Raw genomic sequence first — 26,418 nt, forward strand, 5'->3', positions numbered from 1 at the left:
TCCTAGCAAAAATACACAGGGGGAGAAAGTTGATAAAAGTCTTTGTACTGAATCATAACATCTAATCATAAGAGTGCTGCAAAGTAAGCCTCTCCTTAGCTTTTCATACAAATATTTACCAGATTTTTTAAAAAGGAAGCCTTTGAAGAATAACGTGCATCTAAAAGTAGGGTTGGATCACAGTCTCTAGAGCTACCAGCCCATGGCAGCTAATACTTTCTGGCCACCAGGGAACATAGTCTCTCTAATCTCCAGGGCTGCCCCAGAGCGATACCAGAAGGCATACCTCTCCAGCAACCAACACCCAGATAAGCAGGGATTAGCACCAGACAAACAAAGTGGAATACAATACCCTAATTAAGAAGGCACCAAGCAGAAACCTTCTAACAACAGCAGGGCAAGCTACTGTAGATAAACCCAAAACAAACCCCACACTCACCAGTACTAATAATGTTACCTAGCTATGTAGTGAAATATCTGAGAGCAAGCCAGGCTCAGAGAGCACCAAAGACTTCACATGTTCCAGAGAGCCTGGCTGGAGGTGAGGCTGCCTAACAACCCTTGAGGGAAGTCAACTTCCATGGGAATGTTAATTTCTGGGGTTCTTTCTAAAGAACAAAAGAAGATCCTTCCTAAGGATGGATCTGGCCAAGACCAAGACAATTCTGCCTTTGTACCTTGCTGTAGCCAACCAGATGCATCTTAGATAGGAAAGGGTTCCCCTGCTTCTCTAGTGGCTACAAATGCTGAAGGGACACTGCTTGTGATACTCAATCCACAGCCCTCAAGACTAGGAGGCAAGGGTCACCCAAAGATCCTCCACGAATTTGCCCAGTTCCATCTAAATTGGTAGCCATCATCACACCTGGAAGCATTGAATTCCACAGTTTGATTACAGGATCTGCAAGTATTGATCTGGTTGTGTTGGCTTTGATGGCATAGAAAACCAGATCTTGTTGCACAAGGCGACTGAAGAAAGGGATTGGGAGTGGGGAGGAGTGAGTAACAATCAGAGCCTCTCATGGAGGGCTGGACAAAAGGGGGGTCTTGGCCAGGATGGTGGAAATCTTGATTTTATTTAGGCTTTTTAGCTTGGAAAAAGGAGTTAACCAAGGAAAGAACACAACAGAATGCATAACATTTATTTGGAAAGATAACTCTTTCGTAGCTCCATAGTTTGAGACCAAAACTCCTTCCAATGAAACGGACCAGAGCAGGACCTAGTAAGTCCAAGCAGAAGGTTCCTCCCCCAAGAAGATTGATCACTATGAGGAATTTAGGGAAAAATAATAATTCATGGAGGAGGAGGAGCTGTTACTAATGATGGCTCATTTAGCCCGGGTTAAGAGGCCACTTCTTTCGAAGTATCAGCTCTTGAAGAATGATAGCAAGGACAGAAGGAACTCTTTGACCACCACCAGGGCCATCACCATATGCTTGAGATGTTCCAGAAACCTTCTGAAAGCAAGCAAGAGGATGATCCAGATAGTTTAGGACTCTTTCTATGTTCTCACACCTAATCAGGAGACCAGAGGCATGGTTCCCTTTGCCAGGTTCTCCTGCTCTCCTGATTTACCCTGGTACCCTGATCCCTCAGCTCCAGAGCTCAATCAGAAGATTGTTTTTTTGGACACCCAGCTACCTTCTCTCCTCACGGCAACCTCTCCTGGAAGTATCAGCATTGCTGTTCCAAGCGTTCAGCTACTGCCTCCTCCTCTTTACCCACAGCCCCCCATCAACACATTGTGCTCATCAGAGGCTGCAGTAGAACAGATGTCTAATTCATCCCATCTGGGCATCTCGCCTACATCTGCGGGTTTGCACTGAGGACCTTCGGGGAAAGCACAAAGGGAAGTGTGGAATGGCAACAGATGCGGGCCAGGAGAACTTCCTCTGGTTGGTGAGGAACGTGAGGCCTTTCAAGGAAGAGGATAAATGAATCAAGAGGAATAAATCTGAAGGTGCAAAGGGCTCCTTGCCTGAACCCTCTTGGCCTTGAGGTATTTTTTATCTTGCCCTTGAGATGCTCAGGCAGAGACCAAGCCACCTGAGGGACAGTCAGAATTTAAGCAAGAATGGACATTTGGTCTGAAGCTCTCAAGGAGCCGATTAGAGGAAAAGGAATCCCCTTCAGATCAAAATGGGAGCCTATTTGTATCCCCCACCAACTCAAAGTGGGGTTCCCATCATCTAACTCCAGAATTTAATTGATATTGTTTCTTGATTGCTTAATTGTAGCCTATGAAAAGGGTCTGCAAACTTGGCTCTTTTAAGACTTGTGGACTTCAACTCCCAGAGTTCGTCAGCCAGCTGGGCTGAGGAACTCTGGGAGTTGAAGTCCACGAGTCTTAAAAGAGCCAAGTTTGCAGACCCCTGGCCTATGACTATCATTAAGTGTTGTATCATTAAGTGTTAAATTTGTACCCTATGACTATCATTAAGTGTTGTAAGTGTTGTACCTTAATGAAGGTATCTTTTCTTTTATGTACACTGAGAGCATCTGCATGAAGACAAATTCTTTGTGTGTCTTGGCCAATAAGGAATTCTATTCTATTCTATTCTATTCTATTCTATTCTAACTTAACCCAGAGGAAATTGGCTTCAGCCCCAAACATCCCCCATTAGGTGAGTACAAACTTGTTGAGGTGAACTAGGCTGGACTGTCCTTTCTTTCTTAGATAGAATTGATGATCTACCCTAGAAGATCCTTAAATCATATTTTTCTTAAGGCCTTCCTTCTCGCTCATCTATCGGAAGGGGTGAAAACTGCACAGAATGGGATTCTGACCATCCCACTAGGAATCCCCCCTCCCCAATTCTCAGAAGGCAAAAGGAAACAGCCGCCCACCCTTCGCAGCGGCTGAGAAGACTTCAGACGTGGCCCTCACCACTGACCAGGTCATGGGCTACTGCTGGTGCACGGAAACCAATCGGTTAACTGGAGAATTGGCTGAGTGGTCAATTGGCTGACTGGCCAAACCTAGCCAGGGAGCCAGGTAATTTGTCCCTTTCACCCACTGACTGCCAAAATTTCACCAGGAGGGCCTTCCCCTGTGCCCCCTTCTCTTTTCCCCTGGAGATGCCAACGGCTGAACCACAAAGGTGCTTTTTCTCAAAAGACAACTGGACTTTCTTTGTTTTTTTCCCTTGAAGACTTTTCGATTCTCACCCACGAAGCTTCCTCAGTGCCCTGGATGACTCAGAATTTCCATGGACAGAGGCTGAAGAATTCCTGCAAGCCACTCATATGCTCCGTATAGGAGTTAGGTTTCTCTCCGTTCAGGGAAAGCAGAGCCCCAAGCTGCACGCAGGACCCTCCCCCCCTCCAACCATACTTCCAAAATCAACAGCAAGGTGACTCATAATCTGGATCTCCACAGACGCTGCGGGGAGACCCCTAAAATTATACATTAGTGTTAAGAAAGCAGACTGCCTCTCAAAGCCCCACCTCCAGGCCTGCCGTGGCCCCGCCCATGGCCTCCATCGCCCTCCTGAAAAATATCCAGTCTTCCCCCACCTCTTTTTGGTGGTGTCCATCAGAGCAGAGAAATGGGCTGGTGGACACCCTCTTGCAACTCTTTCACGAAGACTTAACTAATGGTTCCTGCTATGTTTTTGAAAAACTGAGAGTTTTGCTGCTCCTGGATCCAGCTGTGGAGAACCAAGTTCCTCCACCCACCCACCTACCCCACCCCCAGCCTGTCAACATCTCCAATGGAAAAGCCATTGGTTGAAAGGACGGGATGGTATTATAATTATTACTCAACGTAGTAGCCTACATAAGTAGCAGATAGCTGTCCAAGAAAAGCAGATGGCAGGCGAGAGGAGCTGTTTTCAGACTTAAATGCAGGCTCCAAGTTCCAAGAGCCAAGTTCCAGCGAGGGCAAATAGCACTTGGCCAGACTTGTTCTCCGGAGCCCTGATCCGGAGCCCTTCCCTTCAGCAGGGAACATGCTCCACCCTGGCCAAGAGAAAGGCTACATAACCATTTGCATTACCAAGGGTATTTGTGCTCGAAGGGCCTGGGGGCAAAAGGGTTTGAGACCACGGACCAGTGTCCCATAGATACGGACCAGGGCAGGGTATAAAATGCGCAGGAGAACCTTTTGTGGAGGCAGTGGAGATGAGGAGTGGGAGAAATGCTGTCTTCACAAAATGCTTCTCCAGAGCATTTCATACCCTGCCTTTGGTGGTGGAAGTCTGGATTGCTGGCCTGGAAACAGGGCCCTTGACATTCCTCCAGTCCCCCAATCTGTGATGACAACCTTCCAGGAGCCCAGTTTAGAAGCCTTCAAGAAGATTCCACCATCAGGGACAGTAGGTTTGCATCCAACGAAAGGCCCATCTGAAACAGCCAGGGGAGGGTGCTCCACTTGGACCTTCTTGGCCAACGTCAGGGCAACAGTCTTGCAGCAGTCATGGGTCTCCTTGCCTAGGAAGAGTCAAGCCTACGGGATGGCCTCCAACATCAAGAACCCCACGCATCCATTCTTCTGGGCATATCCATTTTCCTGGCCTTCTCTCTCTCTCTCTCCTCTCTGTCTCTCTCCTCCCTCTCTGTTTCTTTCTCTCTCTCTCTCCTCTCTCTCTCTAGGTTGAGTCTTCCTTTCTGCCTCTTCTGAGCCCTCCTCCTTTCTCGTGGCAATCTGAAAGTCTTCATTCAAGGACACCCTTTCTCCCACTTTCTGCTTAGGAGTGGGATGACTTCCCTGGAATTGGTGGTGATGAGTCAGGTCTCCTGGTCCCTGCAGAACCACCCCGTGGCCTCTCTTTCCTAGGGAATTCCTGGCTCAAGGCTCCAGTTCCAGTATGCCTGAATGAAGTAAACAGTGGTGCTGCTTTCTTGTTTACCTCGGCCGATTGTTCCCTCGGCTCCTTCTGTTGCCAGATGATCGATTGTTAAGTTGCCTGAGGCAGAAGCCGGCTTTTGCATATTCTCTCAGCTTCCCCCATGCAGCAGCAGCAGCATCACTAGTTGCAGAAGCAAATTTATCACAATATATCTCGCCTTTCTATCTCGTGGTCACTCAGGATAGCAACTGTTTTGTCTTAAAAAGCAAGGACAGAGGGATGGTGCCCCACCATCAAGGGAAGCTGGGGAGATTTATGGGGGTCATTAGGAATGTCCGAGCATTTGGCTGAGCACCTTTTAAAGGTGGGATACTGGCCTGGAACCTTCTTAACTTTTCCAACCTTCGGGGGTCCCAGCCAGGCTGTGCTGCTCCAGCTGCAGAACGGTTTCCATCTGGAGGCTCCTGACCACCCCCTCGCTCCCCTGCAATTCATTTAGCTCTTGGCAATGCATGGAAGCTATTTTTAAAAAGGTACGCCAGACTCTCTCTCTCTCTCTCTCTCTCTCTCTCTCTCTCTCTCTCTCTCTCTGCAACCCAACTTTGAAGTGCAGTTCAAGGCTTTGTTGCTCAGAAGGCTGGGTGGGGAGAGGAAGAGGAGGATATTGAGGAGGGGGTGGGTGGGAGCAGTTTGGCCCAAAGAAGGAGGGAGGGAAAGGATGGTCTTGAGCCAACCCATTTGGGGACAGATGGAAGAGAAGACCTGGGCTGGGTTTTAGGGCAAGAGTCCCGCTGGCTGATAGAAAGGAAACTCCAATGGAAGAGAATCTGTGTAGTTCAGGATTGAAATGAGGAGTCCCTGGTGCTCTCTAGGCTTGGTTATTTTCTTGCAGACGTTTCATGACCCTACTAGGTAACATCTTCCATGCTAGAAGAGAGCGAGCTTTATTCTCTCTTCATCTACAGTAGCTTGCCCTGTTTGTGAAGGTGGGTGAAGATGTGGTTTTTCTCTTAGCAGTTGCTTGATTCAAGGAACTTTCCAACTATCAAGAAACTACCTTTCCTTGAATTATGGAACTGCCAAGAAGAAAACCAAGATGAAAGAGAACCAACACTCACTCACACTGATGATTTTTCTCTGGTTGGCTAATGGAATGCGTGCAAGGAAACAACCAACCTCAGAGAGCACCAACATCTCCAAGAAAGAAACCTTGACACGTCCGTCTGTGTCTTTTCAGTCCATCACCGGAGGAATTTCCTCAAAGCTCAAGCAACCAGACCTTGCAGTGGTGGCGGTTTAAACCTTGCTGGCCCTGATTAAGTTGGACGCCTCCAGGACTCCTGACAAGCATTGAGGTGGCTGAGAAGGAAACGGACTGCCGCATATGGATGGAACTAATAAGACACAGATCTGTCATTTAGAACGAAATGTTCTTCCTTTAAAAGGAATAATTCCTGGACCACGTTTAAAAACAGAAAATCCCATAAGAGATGGGATATTATGATAAAACTGCAGGAACAGGACACATTTCAGCTGGTATCTGGGTTAGAGACGTAGAATTCAACCAAGTCTTCCACTGGCCATTCAAACCACGATCTGTTTTACCCTATGACTATCATTAAGTGTTGTAAGCAGTGGTGGGATTCAGCCAGTTCGCACCACTTCGGGAGAACCGGTTGTTAATTTTCTGAGCAGTTTGGCGAACTGGTTGTTGGAAGAAATCATTAGTGCAGAGAATCGGTTGTTAAATTACTTGAATCCCACCACTGGTTGTAAGTGTTGTACCTTGATGAAGGTATCTTTTCTTCTTTTAGGTACACTGAGAGCATATGCACCAAGACAAATTCCTTGTGTGTCCAATCACACTTGGCCAATAAAAAATTCTACCATTCTATCATTTTAGCTTCTTGGGGCTGCTTCAAAATATTAGCCTGAAGAGGCTTAGAAAGGTCTTAAAGATTAGCCCACAAAACCATATTTGAAAGGAAACAACACACAATGCAGCACAACCCAGAAATTCAGTGGGGGTACTCACTTCAGAGTAGAGAGCCACTGTGAGTTCATGCCATACAGCTACGATAAAGACCTGATGGCCCTATTCGCACAACACACTATGTTAAGTTTTGATAGATTTTTCGCGGACTTAGCTTGCTGAGTGAATCCAGCTTTCTTGGTTAACTATGGTTGAGACTATCGCGTTAATCCAGACAAAGCATGAATTCAGAGATCACATTAAGTACCTTGGGTGAAGGCTGCTTGTTTTCACACATAGATAGTTATCGGTTTGAAAGCGTCATGTGGGCATAGACGGTATAGTTTTCCCCGCACACTAACAGTACATAACAATAACACAAGGCCTCCAGTTTTTACGTCAAGACAGGGCAGATTGGAACTACGAGGTCTTTGTTATGGAAATAGGGTGGAGATAAGCCCATTGGAGGAGGTGGAATGGCCTTGCTTGCCCTTCGCCCACAGAATTCAGAAATGGGTAATGGCAAGACCTTCTTCCCCAAAGGCGGCTTCCTATCCCATGGAGTCTAAATACAACTTAGGGTAGGAGGGAAGAATGAAAGAAGGGGAAGAAATTTCAATGCTCATAAGCACTGACCCTGTTTTCAGGCCAAGAGGAAATGAGAGAAAGAGAGGCAATGGAGGTTTTCCCCCCCTCTTCCTCTTTGCAGCTCACGATAGAATTTCTCCCCTTCATCCAGATTCCAGGATAACAAGGATACAAAATTCGTATCGGCTTTCCCAGGAAGCCGTTGGGAAGAGAAGTGGGCGTAAAGCTGCAGGAAGCATCATTAAAAATGCCAAACCCAGCATACTGTAATGTAATATGACTCACCAATGGACCTGGGGAAGTGGGGGATGCAAGAGGCATGAGGGATAATGAGGGATTGTTCGGTCCTTGGCACTCCGCAGGAGGGGGTCTCCTCCAGGCCCCATCTGCACATCGTGCACCTGTGTGCTGCATCCTACACATTAAAACACTACTTTAGGATGAGGCTGGTGGAGCTCAAGGGGCCCGAGATCATTGTTGGAGAGCAGGGGTTAGAGCACTTGGATGGCTGGAGAATTCTGGGAGTTGAAGTCCACACATCTTAACGTTGTTAAGGTTGGGAATACCTGGGATTGAGGGAGAGGGCTACCTAGATACCATCCAATTAATTGGCTTCCCCTTGACTTCCAATGCTCACCACCTTGGCCAATCCCCAACCATCAGCCATTCTAGCAACTTCTTTGACTGCACCAGGCCACCATACCTGTTGCCTTCTCCTCCTCCTTTCCTCAACCTTACTAACCTTAACATTTTTCTAGTCCATCACCCACCTTCCCGGAACATGAGTTTCTATTTTCTGATGAACTGTCTTTATATCGTCCAGGTCTGGGACAGAATTAGGTCCGTAAGCCACCCAGAAGAAGTGATGCTCTCTTCAGAATCCTAAACACATCAGCTTTGAAGGCCAAAGTCCATCAACCTCCCTTCTATTGTCAAGGTAGCCTACTTTGGCTGTTTTAGAAAGCTGCTCCAATTTATACAACCCAGGGCTTTGGAACTACAAATCAGAGGAAGCAGGAGTATTCTAGACTTTGGGCTTCCATGGATCTAGCACCACAGTCTTTAGAAGAAGGCTGAATTCGCACCCAAAGTTCTCCCCAACTTGGCTTCCATATTTGTTCTCGGTGCTTGCTCTTTTAACAGCCTTTTGGAGCTGCCTGGGGAATTCTGGGAGTTGTAGTCCACAGGTCTTAAAGTTGCCCAGGTTGGACACCCTTGATCTAAAAGTTTGCATGGATAGTCTGCATCTTATTTTTAAATATTTTTTTATGTTTTATGCTGCTTTCAGAGGACACAGAAGTGTGAGAATAAACAAAAAGACCAGGAAGAAAAGAGAAAGAGGGACTTCCATGGCACCACTGGACCAAATCCCTATCCAATTAAGCCAGTATCCTTTGCCCAAACACCTCCAAAATGCTGCAGAATTTTTCCCTTAAATCTTACTACTGCATGCCAAAACCGGGGCCTGCAAAGAGTTAAGTAGAAGCAAAACAAAACAAAAATGACTCCGATTTCTTTAACACTCAATTCTCTTCCCCCCCCCCAACCTTAGCAGGGCTGGCACTCAGAGAAAGTTTTACAAACCCAGAAGCTGAAGGGGCTCTTTCCATTTGACAGCAAGGAGGAAGGGAGGGAATGCAATCCAAGTTAATTGAGGAAACAGAAACCTTCCCACTGCCTCTGCTCAGTTTCCAGCAGCAGACATTATGAAAATAAAATGAAAATTAATTTCGGCCAACTCTCCAGGTTATTTATGACACTTTCCAGCTGCTGGGAACTCTTAGGTTGCTCTCGGCACAGAAACCCAGGTGTATGTGCGTATGTGTGTGTGTGTGGAGGGGAGGCAGCCAGGGCTGAGATGCTGAATTGCAGAAGCACACCTGATCCCACGGGGCAAAAAAGTCTTCCTCCTTTTTTGGCAGAAATGCAGCAGATCTAACAAGGTCCAAGCAACGGTTTGTTGCCCGGATCAAACCCTGATCCTTTCCCCCCCAGGTAGATTAGGAGCCTGGTTTTATTCCTTCATCTGCTTCCTAACTCTAACAGTTATCCTGCTTCCCCCATTTATCCACACAACCCTCTAGAAGGGTTAGAGGGACAGCACAGAGCCCAAAGTCACCCATAGACCGAGGGTCTGTATTCCGTACATCCCCCCAGCCCCAGCCAAGAAAGCCTCAAGACTCCAGCACAACCCTCTCTGCCTTTTGCAAAGATTTGAGCACCAAATCCTCAGCAACGTTAAGCTGCGAAGACTTCAACTCCCAGAATTCCCCAGCCAGCATACTTTAAGATGCAGGAATTTGGAGCAGCCAGGATTTCCTAGCCGGCGTGTTTTAAAAGCCATAGAGTTCAACTCCCAGAACTCCCCAGAAAGCATGCTGGCTAGGGAATTCTGGAAGTTGAAGTCCATCCGTCTCAAATTGCTACGGTTGAGAAACACTGCTCTAAATACCAGTAAGAAACACCAACGGCCACTTTGGCTTCCTGACTGGGAACACAGGAGCTTTGGTTCTTTCTCTCGCTCTGCCCCTTTATATAGAAATTCGCTTCCCCTTGAAAAGAAATCTGGGAAACCGCACTTCTCAGCTCAGCACAAGAAACAACTGGAAAGTCACTTAAGGAGAGTCTCCACCGTAGAGGGAGGGCCAAGAGAAAGGGAAGCGAAGAGAGCGTGCTGGGCCAGGAATGCCTTGCTGAAGCTTCTTCGTGGCACAGGGTCCTGGCCCATTTCACACCGGGTCCCCTTGGCAAAGGTAATCCAGTGCCAGCAATCCCTCTTGAGGCCATGCTAAGAGCCCTTGACTGCTTCAAGGGAGACCCCTGCCCCAGAGGGGATCTCTCAGATGGGGAGAGGACTTGCAATCTGTAAAAGAAAGCCTCAGCGCCATGATGGCGAACCTATGGCACGTATGCTACAGGTGGCACACGGAGCCATATTGGTGGGCATGCGAGATCAGCTCAAGCCAGCTGAAAGTCGGGAAATGGGCCATTTCCAGCCTTTGGAGGGCCTCCGGGGGGGGGGGAGGCCATTTTCACCCTCCCCAGGCTCCTAGAAAGGCTCTGGAGCCTGGGGAGAGTGAAGAATGGGAGTACTGGGCCCACCATGCCATCGCATGCCAAAAGCAGGGGGAGTGTGGGGGAAGTCATACGGGCATGCGTGGGGGGTGGGGGGGCGCATAGAATTATGGGTGTGGGCACGTGTACGTGCAACCTCCCCACACTCCCCCCGCTTTTGGCACATGATGGCAAAAAGATTAGCCATCACTGCCTCAGGGTAACTCTCCTCAGGCCAGGGTCATCCATCTATGTACACTATCCTGTCATTCCCAGTCGGCTGGGCTTAATCCATCAGGCATGTAGAGCGTACAGCCTCCCCTTGGCATAATTAAGAACACTGGGGATATTAAAATCCCCATAAATTGTGGTTTCTGTGGCAATGTCCACATTTTCACTTGGGCTCCCAGCCACCCAAGATTTCAGCAGCCTTTTGAGGCTTCCAGCAACGCAAGTCCAGCTGAGCCCTTCCTTGCCAAAAGCCATTTGGAGTCTTGCACCCGTGATCACCCCTGGTCCAGAATGCGGCTGCGCGGGTGATAGAGGGAGCCCCTCGTGGCTCCCATGTGACACCTCTCTTGCGCAGACTGCACTGGCTACCTGTGGCCTTTCGGGTGCGCTTCAAGGTTTTGGTAATTATCTTTAAAGCGCTCCATGGCATTGGGCCGGGATACTTACGGGACCGTCTGCTGCCACCAAGTGCCTCCCACCGACCCGTGCGCTCTCACAGGGAGGAACTCCTCAGGGTGCCGTCAGCCAGGCAGTGCCGGCTGGCGACGCCCAGGGGAAGGGCCTTTTCTGTGGGGGTTCCCGCCCTCTGGAACGAACTTCCCCCAGGACTTCGTCAACTTCCTGACCTTCGAACCTTTTGCCGCGAGCTTAAGACACATCTTTTCATCTGCGCAGGACTGGACTAGGATTTTAAATTTTAAATTTGGTTTTTAATGGGGTTTTTATTATTCTATTGGGGTTTTAATATTCGGCCGTATGTAATAAGTTTTTTAATTGGGGTTTTAACTTGTATTTATGTATATTTTACGTGGCTGTTAACCGCCCTGAGTCCTCCGGGAGATAGGGCGGTATATAAATATGATTAAATAAATAAATAAATAAATAAAATCACATCCCTTCCTTCGCCCCTTTTTAGCAGCTAAAGCAAATGCCATCTGGTAATAATTACAGTAGAGTTGGAAGGGATCTTGGAGATCATTCAGCCCAACCTCCTGCTCACATAGGAGATCTGTACTAGGGATTCGAACCACCGAACTGCCGACCTTCTCAGTGAGCCACCTAGTCTGGCTGAAGGATTGATTGATTTTAATATTTGGGGGTTTTAGCGGGTTTCTTAACAGGGGTTTTTATCTTTTGTAATTTTTATCTAATATTTTTAAGTATACAGCGGTTTAATTAGATTTTTAATTTTGTTACGGTATTTTAAATTATTTTTGGATTATTGTCGTTTTATTTGCTGTACACTGCCCTGAGTCTTCGGAGAAGGGCGGTATAAAAATATGAATAAATAAATAAATAAATAAATAAATAAATAAATAAATAAATAAATAAATAAATAAATAAATAAATAAGGAGAGGAACCACCAGGAAGGCAGGAAAGATTGGGGTTGTGCAAATCTTGTGGGGCGGGGGGCAGCCACTTCCCTGTGGAAAGGATCTCTCCCCTCATCCATCCTCCTGGCTCCTAAATTTCAGCTGCCCACCTGGGCCTGCAAGAGGCAAGCTGCTTGGATGGCTTTGCAGCTCCCCCTGAATAGCCCGAGAACTAAGCCCACCACTGTCCTGCTCTACAAGGCTCTTGTGGACAATGAGGACAAATTGTGGGTTGCCTTCAAAGGGCTCCTGAGGGTTCGCAGAAGGGAAACAGCCAGCGGTGGTCTGGAGGGGAGCTTAGAAACACCCTCCTGTTGCTGTTGGCCTGCGTCTTTCCCCATCACACCACCGCAGTAGGTGAGAAGCCCATCATGCTCCCCCCCCCATTTCTGGCAGCACAAGCCCACAAACTCAACCAAGGGACAATTCACAGACGTCCATCTAACCCCAAAGGTCCCCTTCTCTTCCTGAGACCACCCTGAGAGACTTTGCTGCTATAGACACAACCATTACAGAGGCCTGGCAACAGTTTCACAGTGTCAGTGATGTCACAACAACTCACAATGTGCTTGTCCTAATTGTAAAGTGAAAAGGACTTCTCTTCTCGGAGCATATCGGACAAGAAGACCCCACACAAGACAGGTTTCTGCATGAACACCCACAAAACTGCACTGCTAGAGACTGTAAAAAAAAAAACTGGCTGAAAAAGGCTAATTGAAAGAATTTGCTGTGTCTAAGCATGATGGATGCTACTCTGGACAGATGAAAAATATCATGAATACACCCAGGGCTGAATTGAACAAGGGATGGGTTAGGCAGGGGCTCTGACTTATACCTTGTTCTACTATATCAAAGCCCCCCCCCCTCAATAAAGAATATAACTAAATTTAATATAGCCATCTCTTCCTTTGACACTGAAAAGGAAATCAAGACCTCTTCGCATCTAACTGAGAACCATTTTCAACCCTGGCAGGAGTTTTCCAGCGCCAACAACGTCCCGTCTAGGTTGGGTCTGAGTTTCCCTTTCTCGGGAAAGGAGGAAATTCTCAGGAGGATCGGGGGTGGGGGGGTGGGAGGGGTTGTGTGGGGGAGAGTTAAAGAAAAGAGTGTGAGAAAAAGACGGAAATTGAGAGGAGGAACCGCTCACATCAAAGGCAGCTTCTCTGCGCAACAGACGATCGGTTTGATCTTCACTTTTTATTTTTTGCAGATGAACCCAGAAGGTTGGAGGGGAAGAAGAAGAAGATGATGAGTCGTTAACTCTTTCCTTCCCGAGGCCCCGGTGGGCTCGCTGTCATTGGGGAGAGAGGCGGCTTGGAAGGGATACGGGGGCGAGGGATGGGGGCGCAACAGGCAGGGCCCAGTCCCTTCCATTGCTGGTTGGGGGCTAAAGAAGATGGCTTGGCTTTCTGTCTTTTAACCCTCGCGCGCTGAGGGTCTCCCCCGGGCTGAGGCGCGGCATGGAAAGAGAGCGCGTCGATCCCCCTAGCCCGCCCTCCACCCCCGGCCCGCACTTCCTTGCCCAAATAGTGATGCAAGTTCTGCACAAATGGGGAGGGGGAAGGGGGGGGAGGGAGAAATCCATCACCTTCAGCATGAAACAGAGGTGGGGGGGAAAAGGAAGGGTCGCACCTGTATTTGCGCAAAGCGACTTAGGTAAACCCCCACCCCGCCCCCCCCCCAACAGAAAGAAATCTGCGTTTCGTGGCGGAGGGGGGATGAGGCGAGGAAGGCAAGGGGGGCTTCTGGTCTCCCCCCGTCCCGGAGCCGACGGGCAGCGCTCTTACCTCATGGCCGGCGGGGGGAGGGGGCGCGTCCTGCCCGGGAAGAGGCGAGCTGGAGCCCCCCGCGCGGCTGCTGGGCTCAACTCTGCCGCGGCGGCCAAGCGAGCGAGGCTGCCGAGTGACCGCAGGCGGGTGGGGACCGCGCACCCGCCTCCTCCGCGCCGCCTCCCCAGCCAGTAGCGAGCCGCCTCCAGACGCCCCTCGGCCCGCCCGCCCGGGAGGAGAGGCAGCCGGCGGGCGGCGGGTTCGGACCGGCTCTCGCCTTCCCTGCCTCGTTCGCGCGCCTGGATCGCGGGACGTCGCCCGTGCTCGGAGAGGCCTCCCGGTGGGTGGGGGGTGTCGAGGGAGGGGACCCGGGCTTTCCTTGCAACGCGACCCCCCCCTCCCTCCCCGTCCCCCGAAATGCTTTAGAGCCAAGCTGCGTCCCGCAGGAAAGCAAGAACCTGGAAGGAGAAAGGGGCTTTGGGTTCCCTGACCATGTACAGAGGGCTTTGGGTTTGCAAAGCAGCTGGGCGGAGGGTAAAAGCCAGATCTTGGAGATCGTGGGGAGGGGAGGGGGCTTCTTGGGCGTTTCCATCGCAAGCCTTCCCTCCACCTCTGGGCAGCTGCGAGCGACCGTGGGAAGAGCGGGCTCCCACTTCCCCAAATGGGCGCAGGAGCATCTCGGAGGAGTCTTGGACCGTGGGGGGAGGGGAGGGTTGGCGCTGGATCAAAACGGAGTATTCTCTTCCCATCAACTACCGTCCTTTCAGCCTCCTTTATAAACCCCAGGAGAGTGGGGCGCCTTTCTTGCCCCCATCCCCCAAATCTCCTCGTCTCCAGCCTTGGGGCACAGCAGAGGCCGCTGCCCGGGATCCAGAAGAAGAGAGGTGCCATTCCTGGCGGGTGGGAGCCCAGTGCCAGGAGAGGCAAGCCGTCCGCAGCTCTGGCATCCGAGCTCAGCCTTGGCCGTTTGCCAGCTGGGTTCCGGACAAGTTATGCTACTGACTTTCTTTTCAATGAGTTTCTCAAAATGAAGCCTCCCCCCCACCACTTTTTTTTTGGAGTTAAAATATCCAAACACCTCATTTTCATGATCAAGACTGCCTAACTGTGTTTTATTTGCAGAGTGAACCTCAGCCACTGATCAAAGGGGACAAAGGTGAAAAGCAGACTAACAAAAGAACAGAGTTGGAAGGGACCTTGGAGGTCTTCTAGTCCAGCCTCAGCTAACAGTTAACAGCTTGGTCCTCTCTGGCATTGGCTTAGGGTGTGAACGACCTGGCCATGGTGGTTGGTGAATCATGATTTTAGGCACTTCTGCAAACTCCACCAATTCTGATTAGTTAACAAACGACCATTGAGCAAGCTAGCGTAAGTGTAACCCTGTGCCGCCCAAGACTGCCTCGGCAAAAGGAACAGATCAAGAACCAGCCACAATAGAATCATCTACTTTGTAAATACCAACATGGGGGATGAATTAGGATCACAACCAGATCTACCAGCTCTTGGCCGGACTCTGCAAAATCTTGCTCCAAACCAGTTTAATCCAGATTTTGAATCACAAAATGTAACAAAAGGTTCCTCACCACATGCAAAAGGACCACTTAATAAATTGAACGGATTCCTTTTTGCGCCCAGGATCTAAAAGATGCTTTTCCAAATTAGGAGGCCAATATTTGTTTTTAGCAACATGCATGGAAAAACACTGAAACCCATTTGGGTCTCATGGTGTGACCAGATTCCTTTACAAATGTTGGTTCTTTGCAGAGGCCCATAAAGGTTGAAAATTGTTTGGCATGTAATCTTGGAAATCCAGTAGAATTTCAGTCAAGGTCTTAGAAAGGCTAGACAAGTCCTGCCAGATGAAACTTCTTGATGGCAAGAAGGTCATGTCCAGAGATAACGGCTTGAAGATGTGGCTTTGAAACCAATAACTGTCTACGTGTGATGAAATCCAATTTTTTTTACTACCAGTTCTGTGGGAGTGGCTTGGTGGGTTTGGTGTGGCTTGGTGGGCGTGGCAGGGGAAGGATACTGTAAAATCCCCATTCCCTCCCCACTCCTGGGGGAAGGATATTGCAAAATCCCCATTCCCACCCCACTCTGGGGCCAGCCAGAGGTGGTATTTCCTGGTTCTCTGAACTATTCAAAATTTCCGCTACCGGTTCTCCAGAACCTGTCAGAACCTGCTGGATTTCACTCCTGGCCTGGGGTCAAAACTTAACGTGAGGCTCCATTTGCAATGAACTGTGTTTCTCTCCCATGAAACTTCTCACTTTGTGAGCCTTGGAGTCAGCCTGGCGTTGCTGAGCTGTGGCGTCATCTGGACGGGCAACTGAGCCTCGCCTGCCTTGTGCAAAAATGGTCTTAGCATCGTCTGGTGAGCCTCCGTTCCTGGACCACTCCAGAGCTGCTCCTAATCCGCCTAGGGATTAACCCTGCCTGGCCTTGATCAAGCCTTGTGGAACAGCAGAGAAGAGGCTGGGGAGACAGGAAGCTGCTATGACTGTGGGAAGAGGCCTTGACAAAGACACCAGGAAACATTAAGGAGGACAGAAGAAGCCAACACCAGATGCTGCATTTCCAGGGCTTTTGTTTCTCTGATAGAGAGGAACCGTCAATCAAGGGTAGCCGGTATGGTACAAAAGTGGAACTGGTCCTTTGTGATATCCAAACATTGTGATGCCACCACACACTGCATGACAACTGTATGGCTTTTGATGATGTTCCCTAGTTTGGGTAATGAAGCATCTTCAAGAAAACAAGCTCAGAGAGCACCAAGGACCGCTCTTGTCAACTCTGAACTACAAATATTCTCTTTTATTAGTGTGGCTTCTACTTGATGTTCCCGAAGTCATTAACACCCTTCACCACATCATTCTGATATATCAAGCCGAGGCATAGATCCTTGGTCACCAACCATGATGCATGGGTTCACATTTGAGGGTAGGACTTGTTTCTAAGCAGACGGTTGAAGAAGGTGGGGAATTCTGGGAGTTTATTTATTATTATTTATTATTATTTAAATTTTTATACCGCCCTTCTCCCGAAGGACTCAGGGCGGTTCACAGCCTGATAAAAAATACAAAATAATACAATATAAATACGATTAAAATATAATTAAAAAACTTATTAAATTGGCCATGATTAAAATTTAGAATAAAACCCATTAAAAACCCATAAGTTTAAAAACTAACCCAGTCCAGCGCAGATGAATAGGTGAGTTTTAAGCTCGCGACGAAAGGTTCGGAGGTCCGGAAGTTGACGGAGTCCTGGGGGGAGTTCGTTCCAGAGGGCGGGAGCCCCCACAGAGAAGGCCCTTCCCCTGGGCGTCGCCAGACGACACTGTCGCGCCGATGGCACCCTGAGGAGTCCCTCTCTGTGAGAGCGCACGGGTCGGTGAGAGGTATTCGGTAGCAGCAGGCGGTCCCGTAGATAGCCCGGCCTTAAGAAGTCCACACTTCTTAAACTTGCCGAAGCTGAGAAACATTGGAACAGACAAAGCTGTTCCAATCTGGTCCAGATATGTGAGGACTGCAATTTCCAGAATTCTCAGCAAGGATGGCTAAAATGAAAAGTAAACGGGAACTCTGGGCACTGCAGTCCTCAAATATCAGGAGGTGAAGAATGGTAGAATAGACAGAACAAGGCAACAAATATGGCCCTAAACCAGGACCGTCCAAGCGTGGCAACTTTAAGACCTCTGGACTTCAACTCCCAGAGCTCTCATGGTGGCTGGGGGAATTCTGGGAGTTGAGGTCCACAGGTCTTAAAGTTGCCAAGCTTGGACATCCATGCCCTAAATCAGTGATGGCTAACCTTTTTCTCATCATGTGCCGAAATCATGTGTGCCGGCACCTATAATGCAATGCGCCCCCTTGCACGTCTGTGCACAACCACCCCACACTCCCCCCTGTGCATGCGCGTACAACCCACCCATGCTCCCCCCACCCCTTGTTTTGGGCCTAGCAGGCCTCCCTGCAGCCCAAAAATGGACTGGGGTGGTGCCTGTACACATGCGCATCTCCCACATGCGCCCCCCCCATGCATCCTGAAAATTAGCTGTGCATGCATGGTGGAACTGACCTGGCCACCGGCTCACATGCCCACAGAGAGGGCTCTGCATGCCAGCTGTGGCACACATGCCATAGGTTCGCTATCATGGCCTAAACTATGGTTTCATGAGCAACCTTTTCTTCACCTTTAATTTTTTTTAAAAAGTATCAATATATACTGGGAGGACGTGTTCTTTCCTCCTCTTCTCTATTCACACGACAGTTTCTAAAGGGCCGGTTCCTTAAAAACCAGGGTTGAGGGCATAAGATATAAATTGCCCTGCCTGTTACTCCCGACAGCCAAGTCTCTTGCGGGAAAAATCAGGTGAGCTACTAGAGATCTGTCAATCTCTCCTTCTGGCTTTCCATGGACATTCATTCAGTCTGGGAATCCCGTCGAAGACTGGGCTGCATTCTTTAAGAAGGTTGAGATGAATGGGACCTTTCACTGAATCTGGAGGATGCCAGCATCAGAGGGAGGTGAAGGTCAGGACTGCTATGTGCCCAAAGTGAACAGGAACCCCCTGGAATCGGGGAGAAATTTCCTTTCATAAGTGGATCTGCTTTGGGGGTGGAGAAGACAGTTCCTTCCTGGGCTATGGAGTCATCACTGCCTGGAAATGAGAGGCTGCTCAGCTGGGCTGAGGATCTTGTAAAGGCTGAGAAAGATGTGGACACATTGAAGAAGAGACATCAAAGATCAGCAGCAATTCTAGAAATGGAAGGTACAGCACAGCATCCAAAATCAGACGGAATGGACCACAACCCCCCCACGTCTCAGCTAGCCTGAGCGTCTGGGCAGTCTAGTTGGGGAAGCATGAGAAAAGGACTGAACATTGAGTTTTGATTTGTTTTAAAAGAAGGACATCTGGAATGGCTGTCTGCCTCTTCTGTTGAAAAGCTCTCAAGCAACATCTCCAAGCATTGGGTCCATTGCTGCCCAGTGGTGGCTTCACAGAAGATAGATCGGGCATGACCCTCAGCCAGTAAAGAATGGGTGACTGGTTCACACAACATGCTTGGCTTGACTTGGTTAAGGGTCATAGACAAAATCAGTGACAGATGCTCAGATTGCCAAAGCCCACAATTAAGGTCTATAATTTCCAGAAATCTAGTCACATCTTGCCATATTTTTGTTGTGCTCTGCCAGCAGCCTGCGGAGCTGGCAATAGAGTTAGACAATGATGAGGCTGAAGAAGAACATGGGCCAGTCCTGGAGTCTGGAAAAGGCCTGGATGAGGGCTCTGCATTGGAGGCAGAGGTGGGGCCAGGTCCATCGGGGAGCGAGGTGCAGACTCCAGAGCCTCCAGAGACTGATAGTAGTGAGGCAGAGGAACAGGAGGAGCCTGTTCCTAATGCACACATGAGAAGAGCTGCCAGAAGGCAAGAGCAGCTCAAGCAAAGAGGACGACTCAGGAGTAGAGCCAAGAGATGATTGGCCCCTCCCATAAGGCTTAAAAGACCAGCAACGGTGTTTGGGCTTTGCCGGAAAACAACATTGATAGCTTTGTCTTGTTGCATTTATTTTCTATCGGTGTCTTCAAAAGGCCTTTGGCAGTTTGCCTAATTGGACCAACGTTGGTGGTAGGACTGAGGAATTTGTGTTGGGAGGAATTTGCTTTAATTTAGTTGAACTACGCTGAGAATGAGTTAATTCTCAGCTGTTCGAATAAAGCTTGTTTGTTTTTACTCTGATTGAGTTTCCTACTACCTACCTGGGCCTGGGTCACAACAGTTTCTGACCACATACGACGGCCACCTCTGCTTTCAAATACCTCTGATTTCGAACCAGATGGAAGACTTTGACATAAAATGTCAAATAAGTAGCCCGGCCTCTTCCTATACATCCCAAACTCAAAGAACAAAGCTTACATCCTGAATCTGCCATCCAGTGGTGGGATTCAGCCAGTTCGCATCACTTCGGGAGAAGCGGTTGTTAACTTTCTGAGCAGTTTGATGAACTGGTTGTTGGAAGTAATCATTAGGGCAGAGAACCGGTTGTTAAATTATTTGAATCCCACCACTGCTGCCATCCCTATATTTCGGCCTCCGAGGTCTAACTCAGAGTTCCTTCTTGGCTGGTCCAGCACTGTTTCTTAATGGCTTGTTCCCCTGTCCAATCCCCAGATGCTGTATATCCTACAAGGCATCCACTAAAACAACTGAGTCATTATTTTGCTTTGGGTCGATATTGTGAACAAGTCATTCTTTTTAAGCCGTGCCTCCTGCATCTTTCTCTCTCTTTTTTTTTTTTAAAAATCTGTATAAACAACCTGCATCCACTCATCCGCGCACATACTAGGCAGTGCCGTCTGGCGACACCCAGGGGAAGGGCCTTCTCTGTGGGGGCTCCCACCCTCTGGAACGAACTCCCTCCAGGACTTCGTCAACTTCCGGACCTCCGAACCTTCCGTCGTGAGCTTAAAACACACTTATTCATCTGCGCAGGACTGGATTAGTTTTTAAACTTACTGGTTTTAAATGGGTTTTATTATTTATATAGTTTTTAATAATTCGGCTATGTAGAATAAGTTTTTTAATTGTTATTTTAGTCTGTATTTATATGTATTTTTTACTTGCCTGTGAACCGCCCTGAGTCCCTAGGGAGATAGGGCGGTATATAAATGTGAAAAATAAATAAATAAATAAATAAATAAATAAATAAATAAATATCCCTTTTCTTTCTCCTCTCTTTCTTCTGCTTTCTATATGTATTTCACCCACACTCTGTTACTCCCACCAGCAGACCATGAATAGCCACAGTGTCCCGGAGAGGATTTTACAGTTGCTCTCAAAATGTTTGCTGTGAAGGAGGTATGTGGAGGAAGAAATAAGGATCCCTTATCCCTTAAATAATGCTAATAATATCCCTTAAATAATGCTAATAATAACAGCTGCCACTCAGAGTTTGCCCTGGCACAGCCAAGGAAATCTCCTGATTTCATAGAAAGTAAGGAGCAATTCATCATGCCAGCATCTCCTCCGCTCTTTACGTATCAAACGTGCTGTCCAAATAAAACAATTATAGCTGCATTGTTCCATGAGATTAAAAGTCCCACATTCATTACTAGCAATTAACAAACTCCATCCTGGGCCTGATTTTGAAGAGCAGATAACCATGGTTGAAACTCTTGGTCTAACCTAATCAAGAGTTGTTTGACAGTGAGACAGAGGGGTGGCATATAAATTTAATAAATAATAATAACCTGCACCTTTTTGCGTTCCTTTCTCTTGCCAGGTAAAGAGTTCTAGAACAGGGGTCTCCAACCTTGGCAACTTTAAGCCTGATGGACTTCAGCTCCCAGAATTCCCCAGCCAGCTGGCTGGGGAATTCTGGGAGTTGAAGTCCACCAGGCTTAAAGTTGCCAAGGTTGGAGACCCCCGTTCTAGAAGACCCCCTCCCCTGCCTGCTCTCTTTTACTCTACTTAGGATTGATCCTACAAAAGGTATAAATCAACTAAGAATTTTGGAGTATTAAAAACATAAATCTCAGAAGGCTGATTACAAACAACCTAATCCCCAAAATGTAGTTTGAGGCTGTGCTAAACGGTGACCAGCTGAACCAAAAAATTTTTTTTATTTGAATTTATATCCCGCCCTTCTCCGAAGACTCAGGGCGGCTTACACTGTGTTAAGCAATAGTCTTCATCCATTTGTATATTATATACAAAGTCAACTTATTGCCCCCCCAACAATCTGGCTCCTCATTTTACCTACCTTATAAAGGATGGAAGGCTGAGTCAACCTTGGGCCTGGTGGGGCTTGAACCTGCAGTAATTGCAGGCAGCTGCTGTTAATAACAGACTGTCTTACCAGTCTGAGCCACAGAGGCCCTATGAATACAACTTGGGAGCCTCTTCTGTCCTCTCAGTCGTATGAACCAGCTGCTTTTTATATATAAAGAAATCGCCAGCCCCAATATTCTAAAGCCATTTTCTCAACCTTCGCAATCTTTAAGGTGTGTGGATTTCATCTTCATACCAGAGGGATGAATTTTAGACAATAGGGCTATTGATAGCTCCTATGCTAGTCTGCTTGCTAGGCTGAATCACAGGAGGGATTCCTGAATCATAGGCGGAGATTTTAAATCTCAGCCACTGAGAGGAAAAACGGTGAGAATGATGCTATGCAGTGAGAGTCCTGGATGAATCTGATCGGCTACTGTGTGGTGAGGTGGACTTTTGCCCAGAGCCAGTCCCACCTCTCTTCTGAGGTTTATGACATGTGGGTGGACTGGAGAGACTTCACCGTGTCCTTAAAATGATCAACCAAAGGGTTGAGAACAAGAGAATTCTCCAGTTGTGTCGGTTTTTCTGTGGGACTTCTTAAAAAAAACACAAAACTTCGAGTGGCTGCGAAAGCCCTTTGGCTCAAAGAAGCAATGAAGCAGCATTCTTGGTTCATGACTTAATTTGTCAAACCGATCATTTTCCAGGCAAATCTGTTTGCATTTCACCCACCAGCTCGTTTCGTCTGTCAGTGGTAATATTTGCACCATGGTCATGCAACTCCGTCTCTTGCCCGTCCTCCGAAGGATAAATATCTGACTATCTCAAAGGCAAAAAGAAAAAAGAAAACAAAAAGAAAACCAACCAACCAGAATGCAGGAATAAAAACCTTAAAGATGACATAATGCATAGGCCAGATTGTGGTTTGATACCCAGGACTTGTTCGCTACCCACAGATATGCCCGGAATGTTAGATTCAAGATCCAGTCTCTTGGCAATCAAGTTATCAATTGCAGCCTTTGGCATGAGGGCTGAATTGTGTGAAGTTGCTGAAGCAATACTTTCCTAATTAGGAGTCAAGAAGACTCAGTCGGGTGAGTCATCCAAATCAAGGGTCTCCAAACTTGGCAACTTTAAGACTTGTGGACACCAACTCCCAGAATTCCTCAGCCCTCCATGCAGAATTCCTTCAGCCATGAAGTCCACAAGTCTTAAAGTTCTCAGATTTGGAGACCCCTAATCAGAATCATTGTTGGCTTGTTTGGACCCGAGACAATTAAGCATTTCTTAAGCAGGGCTTTGGGGACAGAGAGGGCATCTATTCCAGCCCTGGGGACTGGATCCAGAATGATGACCTCCATGACAAAGATGTGGGGAAGCCATCAAGGGATACAGCAAGGACAAACTCTGACCCCACATGCTTCTTTCCATAATAACAAGGCTGCTTCGAATGTAAGAGTTAAACTCACATTGCTTTGAAGCTACAGCCATCCGAAAACAAACCAGAGAACAAAACAAAACCCTGTAATCTTTTTTTTCCTTTGCTCCAAAAATTGCAGCTTTGGGCCCAGAGCACAACTCGACAGGGGGAAAAGACACAGAGCAGATTATAAATAAACTGCAAACTCTCTGCTCCCAGAAATTGGAATTCAGATGGAATAAGACTCTTGACACCCAGCCCCAAGGCACAAAATATGCAGGGCTATCGTTTGTCCTTGGCAACATTTTACTTTTGTAAGGCTGAGGCTCCCTTTTATTTATTGTTTCTGATCAAAATTATGTTCAGTTTCACCCACACAAACATGCAAATATCCTCCTCATTTTACTGTCCAAGTAATTTCATACTGTATTGCTTAAAAAACTCATTTGGCATTCATTTGAATCAGGTTGTCATTAAAAATATTAATATAGGCGTCAAGTCTTAATTAAATTACTCTGTTCCTGCTTTATTTCATGTAAGCATGATTGGATAACTTCTTAATTGGAAACACGTTTCCAGATCTTATCAAACAGCTCCTTAATAGTTGGGAGTTATTGTTTGTCTCTAATACTTGAGAGAAACAAGGATCATGTTTGCGACCAAGTCATTTTCTTACGCAGGTTTATTCACCTTGACTCTTTCCATCTGTGATGGACTGCAACTCCCATAATGTGCATCCTGCTTCTGGCATAAGAAAAAGGTAAACCTCATTTGAGAAGGGTTAGATCTCCACCCCATAATTTCCATTGGCCTACCTAGACCCTGAAATCTGATTTGCATGTAAAGGAAACTTGCCATATTTTAAAAAACTGAACTCAGGTTCAAAATTCTAAAACAAGTTCCAGTGAGGTGTGACAATTAGTCGAGTAACTAGGTGATCTCAGTATGGATTGATTTTGTTGATATATCACTTCCCCCCAAGAATCTGGATGTCCCATAGATAGTTCATTTATCTTCATAACAATACTGGGTTGGGTTGGGAGGTAAGGGGCTGAGTGAGGTTTAAATTTGTCCCCAATTTATAGAAGCTGTAGAGCAGGGGAGTCCATCCTGGGCAACTTTTGTGGACTTTGACTCCCAGAATTCCCTAGGCTGGCTGAGGAATTCTGGGAGTTGAGGTTCACAGGTTTTAAAGTTGCCAAGGTTGGACACCCCGCTTAGAGAATCTGCAGTGCAGTTTTGGCACATTTTTAGTATACAGTATTCAGATATATTCAACAGGATGAAAAACATGCAGGTAGGATTAAGCTGAGTACTCTCTGAGCTTGGAGATATATTCTTAAATATTTGGGCTACAGTTTTTCTTTTTTCTTTTGCACACAATTACTGTATATCTACTATTCTATATAAGTAAATAAATATATAATAAGCATATATACATATATATATATATAAGGGATGCGGTGGCTCAGCAGTGGCTAAGATGCTGAGCTTGTCGATTGAAAGGTCGGCAGTTCAGTGGTTCGAATCCCTAGTGCTGCATAACGGGGTGAGCTCCCGTTACTTGTACCAGCTTCTGCCAACCTAGCAGTTTGAAAGCAGGTAAAAAATGCAAGTAGAAAAATAGGGACCACCTTTGGTGGGAAGGGAACAGCGTTCCGTGCGCCTTTGACATTGAGTCATGCCGGCCACATGACCACAGAGACGTCTTCGGACAGTGCTGGCTCTTCGGCTTTGAAACGGAGATGAGCACCGCCCCCTAGAGTCGGGAATGACTAACACATATGTGCGAGGGGAACCTTTACCTTTACCTTTACTCAGTGGTGGGATTCAGCCAGTTCGCACCACTTTGGGAGAACCGGTTGTTAACTTTCTGATCAGTTTGGCAAACTGGTTGTTGGAAGAAATCATTAGGGCAGAGAAACGGTTGTTAAATCACTTGAATCCCACCACTGCCTTTACTATTCTATATTGCAAGCCATTTCCACCAATAGCATTTTGGCATTGCTTTCCTTCAACTATTTTTTTTTCCTGCAACGCATTTCTATTTTTGACTTTTTAACGGAAAAAGAGCATAGTGGAATTAGGAGAAGGCAAGAGTACCAAGGATTCCTTTTGCCTGCTGGCAAAATTAGATATTCCGCTTGCATTAAAATGCACCCTCGGTTTAAAGTTTCCCTAAGATTTTCCTACTGGAGGGAAGGCTGCTGCTGGCTTCTCTCCGTCTCTCCGGTTGAGGCTGCCAATGACTCTCTCTCTCCTACAGATGGCAGTGTTGCTCCCTGGAAAGCAAGTGACCAGCTATCTTCTATCCCAGTGACAGCCTCAAGGTTGACGCTAGGAAGTTTTGTGAAAAATAAAATTGGTTTTCGTTTTTAATGAGCCACTTATGACTCCTTAGGAACACTGCACTGAGGGTTCTTGTTGTTTTTTTCTGAGCTAATTCAAGCCGGCCTAAAGCTGGTGGAAAGAATCTGACTCTCTGAAAGAATTCAGGCACAGATACTTCCAGGAATGGAAGCTGGAGGGTGGCTTCAGGATTCGGCCCCAAGTCCTGTTTTGGGCTCCTTCTAAACAATAATAAGCCTGGGGAAGTATTTGCCAGGAGAAGTAGCGGCAGCAGGATTGGAAAAAAACCTCACCAATCCACTGCAAAATTGTGGCTTTCGCTAGCAACAAATGAGCTGCCTAACTCACTGGTTCTCTTTGAACCAAAACATCTTTTTTTGCATTTTCCATGGGAAACTGAAAAAAATCAGCATTATTATATATTATTATACATATACTATATATATAAGGGACACGGTGGCTCAGTAGCTAAGATGCTAAGCTTGTCGATCAAAAGGTCGGCAGTTCAGTGGTTCGAATCCCTAGTGCCGCATAACACGAGTGAAAATGCCATGAGTGTTTAAGATGTTTTTAATTCATCAGCATATTGCTATACCAGTTTGACAGCTAGATCCTTCCTTCCTTCCTTCCTTCCTTCCTTCCTTCCTTCCTTCCTTCCTTCCTTCCTTCCTTCCTTCCTTCCCTCACCCTCCATTTTTCCCTTCTCATTCTGCCTCTCCTTCCTTCTTAAACAAGAATTAATTCCATATTTTTGCAAAGACTTCACAATGAGTAACCGTTTTGTACTCACTATAAAAAGGAAATAATAAAAATGCAATCCCCAAAACATCTGGAGCGCCATTTGAACACCAGCAGCATTGATAGAATCCCCATCAGTCAATTGCAAAAGGCAACTTGACTTGGCACAGCTTACATCCTGCGCTGAGGCCATCAAACAGCAACATCTGCCTGCCCCTTGGAAAGGACCGGATAGATGAATAAAAATGCCAAATCCAACCTAAACATCTGGCGGACTGTGCGACTCACCATAACAATATGAACAACCTATAAAACTATTACATCAGTTAAGGCAGATTCCAAAATTAGCCT

The 26,418-nt window shown here is 47.2% G+C and overlaps 1 protein-coding gene across 8 annotated transcripts in view; it reads right to left on the minus strand.

The window, feature by feature from the left end:
- Window positions 1-26,418, minus strand: part of LOC131184258 (zinc finger protein 469-like) — a 272,266-nt gene that overhangs the window by 133,550 nt on the left and 112,298 nt on the right. The window contains exon 1 of one of the 8 annotated variants that reach the window (XM_058155367.1): window positions 13,798-13,885. The exons of the other annotated variants lie outside the window; for them this stretch is intronic. The gene's annotated coding sequence lies outside the window, so the exon portion shown is untranslated. Of the gene's footprint in view, window positions 1-13,797; window positions 13,886-26,418 lie in introns of those variants that run through there. 8 annotated transcript variants of the gene reach the window in all.

Source organism: Ahaetulla prasina, chromosome 12 (assembly GCF_028640845.1).
Source record: "Ahaetulla prasina isolate Xishuangbanna chromosome 12, ASM2864084v1, whole genome shotgun sequence".
Classification (NCBI taxonomy): domain Eukaryota; kingdom Metazoa; phylum Chordata; class Lepidosauria; order Squamata; family Colubridae; genus Ahaetulla; species Ahaetulla prasina.